We start from the raw sequence: 12,608 nt of genomic DNA, 5'->3' as shown, positions 1-12,608 counted from the left end.
GCTTGTGCAACTTGCTCCTTCACTCCGCGCTGGCTCTGTTCAAGTGTCTCTTTCTTAGCCAGGCCTTCCTTAACTGCCCTCTGTCATACAACCTCACCCACTGCTCTCTCTCTCATTCTTACTGTATTTCTCCTTCTGGTGCTTATTACAATGTGAAATAGATCATATAAGTGTTTATTTACTTGTTTATTGTTTCCTTCTGCCACCTCAACAAGAAACAAGTTCCATGTGGCAGGCACTGTCTATTTTGTTCTTTGTTATGTCTCCAGCTCCTGGAACAAGGCCTGGTGTATAGCGAGAACTCAATATAGATTTGTTGAATAAATGAATGCATCTTCAGTTTTCTTTCTTTCTTTTTCTTTGTAAAGAATCTGGGACTCTTGTCCTTAATTCACCACTTTGTACTATTGTGAATTATTTATTCTGAAAGGCATCGTTTTAACTCAAAATATATTACTTTCATTCTCTTCATAATTTTAAGTGCATGATTGCTTCAGCTACATTCAAGGTAGCCAAGATCCCCTATGTCGGATAGAAATACATGGGCTTGACCTCCAAAGCTTTTATGATCAATTCTGCCTGTTATTATCAGGTCCAGTCATCTCGGGCTACAACTTAGTGCAGGAGTTCTTAACACAGAGTTTGTGAACCTTAATGAAAATGATGGGTGGGGTTCTGGAAACTCAAGAATCTCCTGAACTTGAGCCAAAATTGTGTGTGCATTCTTCTGAATTTTAAATGAAACCTAACACTGCCTGCAGAGGTTAAAAACCTCTCAAATAGTGGTGAATATCACCATTCACCATGCCTTCATTTACTCTGTTGTCAATATAGGACTGTTGGTTGGGCGGAGGTTTCAGAAGTAGCAGAAATCTTAAGTTCTCCCTTCTTTTCCTTAAGAGGGTGTAATAATGTGGAAAAAAGTATGGTTACTATGAAAGTTAGCTGTAAAATACTATACGATGAAAACCTAGGATTAGTGTAGCAATCCATCTCTTTTCCCACTCACCTCCAGTTCTTTATGGAATAATATTCCATGCACATTCATACATACTTAAGTCTGTCTGTCTGTCCATCCATCCTTCCATCCATCCATCCATCCATCCATCCTTCTATCTATACATCCAAAAAATGTCCTACAGCATGTTATTCTCAAATGAGTGAGATACATTCTTTTTTCTCTTCAAATTCTAACCCCAGTGACATAATTCCATTTTCAAATACATCATTGATATGGCTTTCTTTCTTGCTATCTTTAATGCAATTCTGATCTTGGACATTAAGAATAATGCCTTCAGTAACAACTTCATAACATTATTCAACACATTTTGGGGGGAGATTAATATTCATCAGTGAAAGCAAAAATGAAAAGAAAATATTTGCTTTTTCCTTCAATAAAAATAACTTTATTTTCTTGTTTAATGAAGTAATCATTTATATAAAAATTCACACTTTACTAAGGATAAAAAAGTCAGTTGAAATCAATTTTAGTCTTTCCTAGAGGCCAACACTAGTAATATTTTGGTGTATTTATTTTCAGACTTTCTTCAACTCCCACACACACCTATGTGCATTTACTTTTACTATACATGATATCTTAGAGTTTACTTTTCCATTTATATGTCTTTCATTAAATATACATTTGCATTATTATTTAATGGCTACAGAGAATCAAATGTATTGACAAAACGATTTTTAAAAATAACCTCTCATCGGTCAGATTGAGATCATTTCCCTTTCCACCATTATTATAAACGGTGCTGGGTGAAAATCTTTGTACAAACACCTGTGTGCACCTGTCCAATTATTTCCATCGAATATAGTCTGGGTCTTGGTCTCTTTTTCTGTAAAATAAAGAATTGAACTGGATGTTCTCTAAGGTTCCTCTGTCTAAGAATCCAAATTCTAGAAGATATCTTAAGTTATAATTTGATTTTCTTGCTTTTTGTAAACATATCTTATACATCCTAGATAAGAAAATCTTTGTTATTTTGAAAAGTAAAATAAATAAAATTAATTAAAAGGAAAGAAACCCAAACTTTTAGAGCTCACTAGAGAGTCCCTTAGTAATATGTTTTAGTGATAAATTATTATAGTTATAGGTTATCTTAAAGTTGATATTGTCATGTAAATTTATTTAGCTAATTTCAGTCAATAGTTCATTCAATTAGTGCAACCTCTCTGAACCTTCTCTCTGAGAATAATGCTCTTTATATATACTTTCAAATTTTAACAGTCAAAACGTTCTTTTCCTATAAATGTAATTCTAGCTCTTCTTGGAGAAGAGAGAGGTTCGATTGATAAAATTTTTGTAATTAAAGAGAATTTTTAGTTTTTCTGCCTCAGTTAAGGGTGATTATACAAAACAAATGGTCTGTATTCTTCATTGTCATATCGTGAAAGTCAGAGAAACACTAAAAGACTGTTTCAAATTAAGAGGGATTGGGGACATTGTTGAACCAATTGACAAAGTTTGAATATAGACAATGTATGCTAAAATTTCTGAATTTAATAACTATGTTGTTATGTAAAAAATAGTCTTTGTTTCTATGATACACACTGAAGTATTTAGGGGTAAAAGGGAATGACATCTGCTGTTTATTTCAAATGGTTCAGAAAAAATATATATATAATGAGATAGAGATAAGCAAATGTGGAAAAGTGTTAACCATCGATGGATCTTTTGCTACACAGAAGTTCTCATACTATTCTCACAACTCCTGTAAGTGAAATGATTTTCAAATGACAAGCAAAAAGGGAAAAAGAATTAATCTAACCTTTAGAGCACTATTTTCTTTTCTTTTTTGAGGAAGCTTTTACATTCTAATGTAAAATGAATCATTTTACATTAGAATGTAATCTGGAGTGATGTGGGGTGTGATCAACATCAGTTATATCTGTCAAACTCTAGTTAAATGTCAGATCAGGCCATTTCCTCCATTTATGTCTCACGCCAAATTTTTTTTACATTGAAAGGGAGTCCAACAAAAGGTAAAAGCATAAAAATTTTTTTAAAAGACAATGACATTTAATGTAAAGGGAAGAATGAATCACTTTTTTCCTTAACAGCTTTTCTTTAACTTGTTATGAAAAATTTAAACCTATAGAAAAATAGATAGTAAAATAAACAGCTATATATCTATAACCTGGATTTAATGATTGTTAATATATTGTCACATATGCTTCATTATTATTTTTGCTAATGTAAAGACATCATGATATTTCACCCCAAATCCTTCAGTGGGAAGCTCTAAAACTAAAAAACATTTTTCTTTATAACTACACTGTTATTACCCCTAACAAGATTAACAATAATTCCTTAATATCACCTAATTCCTATCCATATTCAAACTTTCCCATTTGATCTCAAATTCATCTTTAAATGATTAATTCAAATTAGAATCCTGTCAGAGACCACATAGAAAATTTGATTATTGTGTATTTTAAGCCTCTTTTATCCAGAACTGTCTTCCTCTTTGTTCTGGGCCGTAACATTTATCCTCTTGTGACCAGCAAATATAATCTGTGTGTCTGTGTGTGGATAAGGCTGAGTCTTTATGTATAACATGGACTACTAATCATACAAAGTATTTAATTTAAAAACTGAATACTGTTTTGAATAGTATTTACCATGTTCTTGAACCTCACTTTTTTCATCTACATAATGGAGATTTTAATCCTTTTCTTCTTTATTCCATAGGTGTGTTAAGAGGATCAAGCAAGACAGAGTTTGTGAAAGCATTCCGTCCACAGGTATGCACATGTAAGTCAGCATTATTTTTATTATTTTCTCCAGTAGAATGACTTTTAACTCGAGAGTTAGTATAAGATATTACATCTTAATGCTGCTAACAGCAGAGGAAAACAAAGGAAGAAAAGTCCTGTTATGATCTATTAATCTGCTTGTTCCCCTTTCCCCTCAAATCTAAACCCCAAACCTATATCCACTGTAGTAACTTTTAAAACTAAAGTTTCAAAATATATAATGTGGGGTCCCCTCCTCCCCAGACACCCTGAGCCTTGTATAAGCAGCTGCCAGATGTGGCCAGGGGCAAGGAAGAGAGATGCAGCAGGCAGACCTGCGTGACCAGCTGTAACCTGTTGGTGCAAACATCCCTGCTCTCCCACCCACTTCCTTTCCGCCCTCCGTGCGTCAGTGCCCCGCAGCACACTCTGGAGCCACAGTGCTGCTGACAGTGTTATTTCCTGTGTGAATAAAAGTTCAAGAGGATGGATGAATGACTGGTCATCCTGTCACACTGGTGACACCTAGGGTCTGGCTTTAGGAAACGTCTTTGGTTCCCAGTCTTGTAATGTCAGTTTTTCTCTGGGTGTTGCTTTCCCCAAGCTTGGGAGATGCTGCTGTGCCTTTGGCTGTACCAGGTGTGGGCATCTACTGCTTCCCATTTTAAATGTTATCTCTCTGTCTGTCAAGTTGAATCCTTTGTCTTCACACCATACTGAGATTATGGGCCCATGTGATCTCTGTGCTGGAAGGAACATCGTCAATGACACCAGCACCCACTCAATAACAGTCAAATATGCCCTTTACACTATTGCTTTTATGTACAGAGTGAAATGGTTAAAGAGCAAGACTCACTGGGTTCAGATTGCGCACCCCCCATCTGTATAATCTCACAAAAATCAGTTATACAAGAATGGCTGGCTGCACTGTCTTGCTTCCCTCACCTGTAAAATGAGTAATAATCTCCGTGCGTCAGTGCCCCGCAGCACACTCTGGAGCCACAGTGCTGCTGACAGTGTTATTTCCTGTGTGAATAAAAGTTCAAGAGGATGGATGAATGACTGGTCATCCTGTCACACTGGTGACACCTAGGGTCTGGCTTTAGGAAACGTCTTTGGTTCCCAGTCTTGTAATGTCAGTTTTTCTCTGGGTGTTGCTTTCCCCAAGCTTGGGAGATGCTGCTGTGCCTTTGGCTGTACCAGGTGTGGGCATCTACTGCTTCCCATTTTAAATGTTATCTCTCTGTCTGTCAAGTTGAATCCTTTGTCTTCACACCATACTGAGATTATGGGCCCATGTGATCTCTGTGCTGGAAGGAACATCGTCAATGACACCAGCACCCACTCAATAACAGTCAAATATGCCCTTTACACTATTGCTTATGTACAGTTAGTGAAATGGTTAAAGAGCAAGACTCACTGGGTTCAGATTGCACCTACCAGCTGTATAATCTCACACAAATCAGTTATACAAGAATGGCTGGCTGCACTGTCTTGGTTCCCTCACCTGTAAAATGTGAGTAATAATTTTATCGACCTCATAGGGTTGTTGTGAGGATCAGCAGAATTTATCTTTATCTCTAACTCATCTCTATCTCTATCTCCATCTCTGTCTTCATCACCATATCTATATCCATATCTGTAAAACACACAGCAATTCCTAGCTCATAGTAAACTTTATGTAAGTTTTGCTATTTGCATGTAACTGTCCATCCTTTGAATAAACACCTCCAGGGATGGAGAACTCCTTAGCTCATGAAGTAAGCCATTTAATCTCTGGTCTTGTATTGACTGTGGGGAGGAGGGTAAAGGTAGCGCTAAAACTATACTGAGTCCTGTGGGAGATTTTTTGCATGTATTGTTTTGTAACTCTGTGGAATTATTCATCCCATTTTATTGATTTATATGTGACAAACTAAAGCACAGAAGATCTGAAAAACTTGCCCAGGGTTAAATGAAAATTAAATGGTCCAATCGGAATTTGAACTTGGGCCTTTTGGGCTCCAATATTTTCAAATAGTGGACGATAACTATCATTTTCCCATTGAGACTTTGATTTCTCACAGTAGTTCGCACATAATAATCTCTCAAATGATAGGAATTATATTGTTAATTTCTATTAATACTCTATATGTTGCCAGTGCCCTTTCAAGCCATCTCTTCCTTTTTTTTTTTTTTTCTTGCTGAGGCAGGCTGCTTGCAACATTCTCCTTTACTTGATTTTACTTGTACAAAATATCAGTAGAGTAGTCTTGCGTCCCACAGAAAAAATGATTCACAGGTGGCAAATCATTTGACAAAAGTCTTTTTTGAAATTACTTTCTCTTAAAACACAGGAACTTCCAAAGTCAAAATTCAGTTCCTTGGTGGTTCTGAGAGGAACTTCTCTTATTGCATTTTTGCTAGGATCGAATAGGATAATTAAATGTCAATAGTCGTTTATTTGAACTCTCCATCAGATTCTTAGCTATAGTTTCTTCTTACATATGGCTAGGATGGCATGCTTCTGAGGCAGTTACATTTTGGAAAGCTCTTATTATTTATTTTATTTATTCATTCATTTATTCAACAAGTATTTATTGAGAGCTGAGACCCTCAGCCAACCACTGAGCTAGGGGATACAATGGGAAGTAAAAACAGCAAGTTCTTCATCGACTGGACCAAATTCTGCACCCCTTGATTTTCTATCTATTGCTATCACTTCTGCCCTCTGGAGCAACAGAAAAATGGTTAATTTCTGTTCCTTACTTGAAGATGGTTTTCCAGTTGCTTGTGTGACTAAGAATTTTTTCTTCAGGCTTTCCTTGTAAAGATAGTTACTTTAGTACTTTATTTAATATTGTCAGAAGACCTAAAAGTGATGAAAAAAAGTGAGTCTTAATTATTTCCTGAGTCTCAGTTTCCCTTTCAGTGAAATGAGGATAATTATATCCAACAGGTGACTGAAAATTCGAGTTATTATGGTACTTGTCTGAAATAAAATAAATATGTGCATGTATTATCGTGTATTGATAACATTAAGTATCTTTAACTGTATGCATATATGTTCCGGGTACTCTTCTAAATGTTCCTCATTTACTGTCATAATAGTTCTGTGGGGTGCTTTGATGATTCCCATTTTACAGATAAGGTAATGGAGGCATATTGAGCTTAAATAACTTGTCCAAAGTCACACAGCTTGTAAATGGTAGAGCTGAGACTTGATCTGAAACAGTGTGGCTCCAGAAACCTTGCTTATGTGTCTCTGGTTGGTAGCTATTTTTATATTGAGAGGGCTGAGAGAGTGACAAGAGTCAAATTGTTCAGAAAGTAAAGAGCAGTTTTGAGACTGAATTTAGAGCCTAATTTGATCTGCGGTATCATCTACTGTTTTAACTCATTGTCTACAGTTTGAAGTTCAGTCTGTCAGGTTCGTAGTCTTTCCTCGAAGCGGGCTTCCTTCCTCCCTCGTTGCAGCACCCAGTCCATTCAGCCCCCTGCTCACATGTGCTGGTTCTCTGTATACCTCATTGTGTGGTTCTTGGCAGCAAATATTAGTTTTCTTTTCTCAACACATCATTTGTTAGTTTCTTACACTGATTCAACTTGCAGCTTACAAACATATTTTTTCACTTAAGTATGGCTTTCTCGGTATAGTTCGGTTTCTTAGCTATTTACTACTCTAAATCAGTCTGCTAGTCTGGGACTCATAGGTCCAACTCAAATCGCAAACAAGGGTGTAATTTTTAAAATACATATAGAGATTTTACACATCAATGAAAATAAGAACAACCCTGTAGAGAAATGAGCAAAGGATATGAACAGACAAGTAGCAGAAAAGCAACTACAAATGGCTCTTGTTTATGTGAAAAGACTCATTCTGATTGTTATTAGAGAAATATATATTAAGGTTACCATATTTTTTCTTATGGCAAAGATAGGTACATATTTATATCTCTGTCTGTATTTATATCTGTGGTCCTAAATGCTGCTGGCGAGGCAATAGGAAAATAGGTATTCTTATATGTTGCTCTTGGTAAAAAACGTTGGCATAGACTATATGAAAGACTCTTTGACAATTACCTATCAAAATCATAAATGCAGATAGCCTTCGTATAAGTCAAATTTGCTCCACTTGGGCACTACTGATGTTTTGTGTCAGATAATTCTTTGTCCCTTGCATCGCAGGATGTTTAGCAGCATGCTTGACATCTACCCACTTGCTGCCTGTAGTACTAATACCCACTGCGTGACAACCAAAGTGGCTTCGAGGCACTGCCAAATGTCCCCTCGGGGACAAAATCGCCTCTAGTCAAAAACCACTGGTTGAGATTTTTTATTGCTGCATAACATCTACTTCAAACTCAGTGCCTTAAAATAACTATTTTATTTGTTCACGATTCTGAAATCTGGATTGGGCTTACCTGGGCAGTTCCTTTACTGTTCTTGCCAGTCGTCACTCATATGGCTACATTTATTTGGTAAGGCAGGTGGGGCTGAACTCAGAGATGGCTGGGTTTTCTCTCTCTCCACGATGTCTTAGGTCCTCTTTCTCCATACGTGTTTTCTCGGTATAATAAGAGAGTAAAGGCACAACATTCTCTCCATGTGGTTTTCCAGTAGGGTAGCTGGATTTTTACATGGTAACTCAGGGCTTCCAAGGACACAAAAGTGAAAGCTGACTGGCCTAAAAACTGCTGCTTATTTTCGATTAAGCAATTTTTTTTTTAACATTTCAATATAAAGCAAGGAATCTGTCTAGAATATTCTTGGACCTTTATGACTCCTTCTTTTGATTTATTTGATATCTGGATAAGACTGGTTCAAACAGAAATTATGCAAAATGTTTGCTGTTGAGCTCTCCTGGGTCCTCAATATTCCAAACCTGGATGCCTTGGTTCTCAGGACTTAACCTGTCCTGGTCTTTCCTTTTTTTATCGTCATAACTTATCTTTCTGCTCAAATTTCTGTTCACGGGGTTAATATCCTTTAGATCTTAGCTTAAATATCACTTCCTATATATTCCCTTGACAACATTATTTCAAATACCCCTTCCCCAACCCCAGTTCCAACAGGTGGCAAGAACCACTTGTGCAAGCACTTTTGAAGCCTCTGCTTACAACACTCTGCAATTGTTCCATTGGCTAAAGCAGGTCACATGCTGAAGTTGTTGAATAAAGAACTGAGCTCTGAGTTTTCTAAGCTGTGTTCAGCTCATTTACAAAAGACTCTGTGTCGATATGATCATGAGGAGGGTTGAAATTCCTCCCTCCAGTTCAAAGCCACTTGTATATTTTAACAGCGGTTTTCTAAAAACAATGCCTTAGTTTAAAGATGTGGTAAATTCTTACATCCAAATGGATCATAAAATTAGATTTTTCTACTTTTGTCATTTTTTGGCATCTTTTCATTGTACACTTAGAAACTTGGTGAATATTTGATGACTTTCGTTAGTTTATAATATTTCAAATAATCTTGATTATCTTTCAAAGTAGTTTCATGTTCATTTCTTTAGAGAGGAATGTAGGAAGAGATTTGTGGAATTGAACTGAACTGATAATAACTTCTGACAAGTTAACTATGGATTTTCAAATCAATGATGATCTCAAGTTTCCTGGAGACCTTTTTTTTTTTTTTTTTGTCATCCAGATGGCCCTGAGACTGCAGGGATATATATATATGTATTTTTTTTTCTTGTACTTTATTTAGTTTTTAAAAATAACTATGGAAAATGCAGCGAACTTTTATACAATATATTTTTGGGGAAATTTGACAGCTTTGAATTTATGCAGGTAAGGTACTCCTAATGTTGCTTTTCCTTTCTAATTATGCTCCTTTGAAGAGCAGACGGAGTTCTTAATCTTTCAAGGCAAGGTGGGTTTATGTTTCTTTGATGATTGTCTGCAAGAGAGGAACAGGAAGGAAGAGATATAACTTAGGAGATAATGCATGATTTCAGGATATTGGTATTATTTCAAATTAAAATCTATATACATAACCAGCTTTCAGAATTTTGATACAAGTTCACTTATTTATATTTAAAATCTTTCAGTACACATATCTATATATGAAAATTATGAAAAAGGTGCTATGTTTTTATGTGTATTTCTTCAGTTTACATATATCATTTAGTCCTTGTACAGCAAACATAAGATAGTGGTGGCAGTACTGCATATATCTTAGGCATCATCTAAGGAAATCTTAATCTAAAATAGCTGCAGCAACTGTTACAGTAGCAACTTTGTTCTAGTTCGGTGACCTCAGGCTACTCATTTCCCTTCTCAAGGACAGTGTCCTCACCTGTAAGACGAGACAGTTGGAGAAATCTCCCTTCTAGTTCTTGGGTCTGGGTGCCAGCAGAAAAGCAAAAACGTTTGTATAAAGATGCCTGTTTTGGTCCTTAAGATAGAAAAATACTAAGGGTTTTTAACTTAGGATGGATTTGTACAAATTTTGAGGATTTCAGATGGGCATCAGGATGGGCTATCACTTTTTTCAGAGTAAAAGGTTGTGTTTTAAATGGGAAAAAGAAAAGAGGTTTAATTTCTATTTACATAACAGAATTTAGAAGCTTAAAATAACTAATTTCCCCTTTCTCTAAAATGACTGTGTCAGAGGTGTTTATATCAGAATTGTTTGTATTATACTCTAAAGCAAGTACCTAGAGAGTTTAACAAAATCTGTAGTCTTCCTAACAAGCTGATGAATCATGAGAAGGAGGTTAGTTGGATAGAATGACATAAAGAAGAGATGGTCTTGTAGACAGTCAGCTGAACCACAGCAGAGAAAGGTCACACTAACTTGCCATCATGTTATCGTACCAGGTCAATGGGGAAAAAACTTTCTAAGTCTTTTAATTAGGTGAAGATGGCAAATAGCATATGGACACTTTCCTGGTGAAGCTTCAGTCACCTGGAAAATCATTTCCATACTCATACACCAAGTGTAGCAGGGAACAAGTATGAACAGGAAAACATGATTTAAAAACCATCTGTTCAGACCCTTGTGGAATGAAACACTGTTTGTAGAATTTAGTAATTTCTACAGCCCAAGGGAAAACAGGGATTGGAAGACTGGGTGACAATCAAGAGAGATTCTTTTTTAAAAGAGTTTGAAGGTAGGAAATTCAAAAGTACTGAATGCAGAGATACACAAACTCTCTCCAAATCATGGTATTTGGTCCTCTCTCCTCTCCTGAAGACTGTGGAAACTGTTTTGCCATCTTCTCGACTAACATTGTCACTCCGCAAACACTGTGCTAGGTCCTGAGGAGTTAAAAATGAAGGAGGTCCCATCTTGAATCTTTGATTCTTCAGGTGCCAGCCTACCAGCTGTGAGGGTGTGGGCAGAATCAGAATGGCTGGGGTAAAACCTGTTGAAGAGTCACAGCACAATGTGGAAAGTTTGTAGCAGATGTGTGTACAGAGCCATCAAGGCTGAAGGGAAGCTCTAACTGACTCTAGAATGTTCATAGAAAAAGTAACATTTATTTGATATAGTTCTCAAGAGACAAAAAGGACAGTGGCCAATGTAGAACAGGGTTGGGCCAGCCAGTGTATGAAATGGGAGAACCAGCATTTCAGAGAGATGGGGAAAAAGAGAAGCACATATAGAGCCAGAGGTTTGAAAAAATAAGACATGTTTGGAGTGAGACTGCTGTTTCTCACCATTAAATGTTCCAGTCTCCTTTAGGTGATGCTCACTGTATGTTTCTCATGGCCTTCATCTCCAATCTGAATCCCAAAAGAACTCAGCTTCTTATCTTCACTAAAAGAAGTCATTGCGAGTGTAACCTGATAAAAGATTCTGATTAAGCCAATCATTGAGGGCTAAATAAGGGGTGACTAGAGGCACCCGTCACACAAATTTCTGAGCACTTACGGGGTGTATAGCTAAGCTCCTTAAAGCCTTGCTATATTTAATTCTCTCATAATGACTCAATGTGCTTGTTACTATCATTATTTTCATTTTAAAATGAAGAAACTGAGGCACAGAGAGCCTGGGCATCTTGTCTTAAGTTATATAGACAGTGAGCTATGGATCCTAGTTCTAACCCAGGCAATCTGAACAAAGGGTCTCAACTCTGAGCCAGTGTGCTCTCCTGCCTCAAGACTGAGCACTGCCCCCACCAAGAAAAAAAAAGTATCATATGAACATCCCACTCTTCCTGGGGCTTCTTTCCTCATATGGAGAGGATAGCACAGCAGTGAGGGTGTCACATACCATGTGAGTGGGGGGCAAAGAGATGTGCCAATCAGATCTGCCTTCAAGGGAGGACATGCTGCCCAGCTTTGAGTGCTGTCAACAGCCGACCCTCTCAGGGACTGCTTCAGCTACTGAGTACCCTTGCCCAAGGTCATGCTGCTTTCCAGTGACTGATTCAGGCGGGTTTATGAATGTTCAGCCACGTAGGCCCAATAATTCTGAAGGACTATGCTAGCTCCACAGCCTCTGGGGGTTGGCTGAGCCTGTTGTTGAGTCCACTCTGCAGTTCAACTTCTCCCTCTGCCCCATCCTGCTTCTTGTCCCTCCCATCACAGGTCTCCACCTTTGGGTATTCCTTAATGAACATCCTGCCACTTGGTCTCAGAGTCTGCTTCCCTGGGAACGCGACTGGTGATGACATCAGTTCCACTGACCAGAAAAGTCTTCTCACTTTGTTCTGTGTCCTTTGTAACTTCCTTCCACATCAGTTTTCTTTATTTTTCATGATCCTGATAACTATATTGAAGAACAAGAATTTATAAAATTCCTAAAAGTAGGCTACACAAAGATTCACACCCCCCTCCCTCTTTTGTTTAGTAGACTTTAATTAGAGCAGTTTTAGGTTCACAACAAAATTGAACAGAAGGTGCAGAAATTTCCCTTGAACTCCCTGATCCCCA

General features: G+C 37.3%; 1 pseudogene; it reads right to left on the bottom strand.

Moving 5' to 3' along the window:
* Positions 1–11,504, bottom strand: part of LOC112484999 — a 23,003-nt pseudogene extending 11,499 nt beyond the window's left edge.
* Between the last annotated feature and the right edge of the window lie 1,104 nt (positions 11,505–12,608).

Source organism: Pteropus alecto, unplaced genomic scaffold, assembly GCF_000325575.1.
Source record: "Pteropus alecto unplaced genomic scaffold, ASM32557v1 scaffold95, whole genome shotgun sequence".
NCBI classification, from domain to species: Eukaryota; Metazoa; Chordata; class Mammalia; order Chiroptera; family Pteropodidae; genus Pteropus; species Pteropus alecto.
The sequence above is the reverse complement of the archived record's forward strand: the minus strand, read 5'-3'. Positions and strand labels throughout refer to the sequence as shown.